Below are 2,201 nucleotides of genomic sequence, written 5' to 3'. Positions count from 1 at the left end.
TTTAACTAATCCTCATATGTCAGTGTAACTATTTGTGGCAGGAACAGTTTTCAGTCCCATTCATTTTGGAAAAAGGCATCAATAGACCTTCAGGAAAGATCAGTGACAAATCTTTTATTTTAGTTTTGCCTCTTTTTTAAGTATTTCATTTAATGCAGCATTGAAAAAAAATCTTAATGGCATGAAAGAAACTCTAAAAGACAAAAAAGACATTTTAATCTGCTTTAGATGAAGTCTTTCCTGCATGAATGAAACGTCTCTGGATGTCTAAAACTAGTTGATTTATTCAGCTTCTTTCCACCAGGGGGTGCAGTTTTTCAAAGAAGTTTGCGGAATGTTTCCTGCAGAAGCGTCATCTGTGTCAGAATGACCCATTCTCTGAATTTCGCTGACATTTTCAATATAGTTTTTAGAGTAAACCCACTATAACTCAAAACAAGGAAATGAACAGCTGCTCAAACAAAGCCAGATGTTTTTAAACTCTCCATCTGTGCATTTTTGGACAGCAAAGTGGAATTAATCAGGAAACAAGAAAATACCAGGCTGCTCCTTTAAACACCAATGTAAATATGTATGTGTGATTCTGCTCGATACATGTAATCCTAGATAGAGATGTTTCTAAATATTATAGAGTATAATGTGCATAGAGCACAAAACAAAAACAAAGTCAGGTCTGAGAACCAAGGAGTGCAGGATTGGAGAACATTGATTTAAATGATGAAGTTGTGAAAAGGCATAATTATTCAACTCACAAAGTAAGAGACAAACCTTCATGTTTTTATTTTTAAACATTCAAAACTGATAATTCTGCATTTTCAGGGCATCTGAAACAAACTCCAAGGAGACAAGGAAACCAGATGTAAGCACAGAAGTTAACACAGATCATTATCTCCACTACGTAGTTAAAATCCGATTGAAAGTAAACAAATCAACAATGCAAAGATTAAAAAAAAAAAAAAACAAAGGACATGGGGTGTGCTGTGGTGGTGCAGGGGTTAAACACAACCCACATATGGAGGCCTTAGTCCTCGACGCAGCTGTTGCAGGTTTGATTCCCGGCCTTGGCGACCTTTGCTGCATGTCTTCCCCCTTCTCTCATTACCCACTTTCCTGTCAATTTACTATCAAATAAAGGCCACTAGAGCTAAAAAAAAAAAAAAAAAAACAACGGACGGAAAAGATGCAAAGTTGTTATGGTTTTCTTTAAATCAGTTCCTCAGCAGCCAATCAGCACTCAGCCTTTGTTTATAATATAACAGGAAGTTTACAGTAAACACCTGAAGGAGAGATGAAGGGAGAAAGAACCCCCAGCAGAACAACTCGGTGTGACTGCAGTGCTTTGTCACTGAACATGTGGCAGCCTGCTGACATCACATACACATACAAGCACTTTATATTTTTAACCAAGTTAGGACTTCATATGACCTTTTTAGTAACTCCCAATTGCACCGAGCACTTAGCAGGTCAGTATAGCCAGAATGCATTCAGAACTCTACATTACCCTCAACTTAAGCCCTGACACTACCTGTGGTTCTGCTGAATTGGGACTGGGTTTGGGTCCCATATGGCAGACATCAGAAAATGGGTGAGCACCAGAAGAGATCCTAAGCAGGTACCATAAAGCCCACACACACTCACACACACTCACACATACAACGTCCTTGTTGTTGCAGGTGAGCTTCATCAAAGGGGGAGGGAAGGGGCTCAGGAATGTCTTTGTCTCTGGTCCTCCAGAGGGGGGGGGGTGTTTTTTCTAGAGGGGGTTAAGAGTCTAACTTTGTTTTAGACAGGGAAATCAACATATCAGCATTAATCAGTAATAAATTATCAGTAGTGAAAATATCAAGGTGATCTAGGCTCTTCAGACTGAACATTTTCAGCATGAAACTGATCCGGGATCAAATTTGTGAACGTTCTCATTTTGAACTCATCATTTCTTTTCTTTGACAAAAATGTTCTGCTGACTTCAGATCAGCTGCCGTTTGATGGCTTCCAGAGCTCAGTGCGGATCTTTTCTTTATTCCTCTTCAGGCTTTACCTTTTAAATCTGAGTGCTGTTCTGGTTCTGGACGGCTTCACGTTCGTTCCACCGTTCTGTTCGAGTGGTTTTAATCTGGGCCGGCCGGAGGTGGGGGTGGGTGGCTCTCGGGAGGCGGAGCTCCGCGGAGGCTGCCGGGGGTCTGGTGGGGGGGGGCCCTGGG

The sequence above is a fragment of the Poecilia reticulata genome, linkage group LG6 (genome assembly GCF_000633615.1).
Source record: "Poecilia reticulata strain Guanapo linkage group LG6, Guppy_female_1.0+MT, whole genome shotgun sequence".
Classification (NCBI taxonomy): domain Eukaryota; kingdom Metazoa; phylum Chordata; class Actinopteri; order Cyprinodontiformes; family Poeciliidae; genus Poecilia; species Poecilia reticulata.
This window is presented reverse-complemented; position numbering follows the sequence as displayed.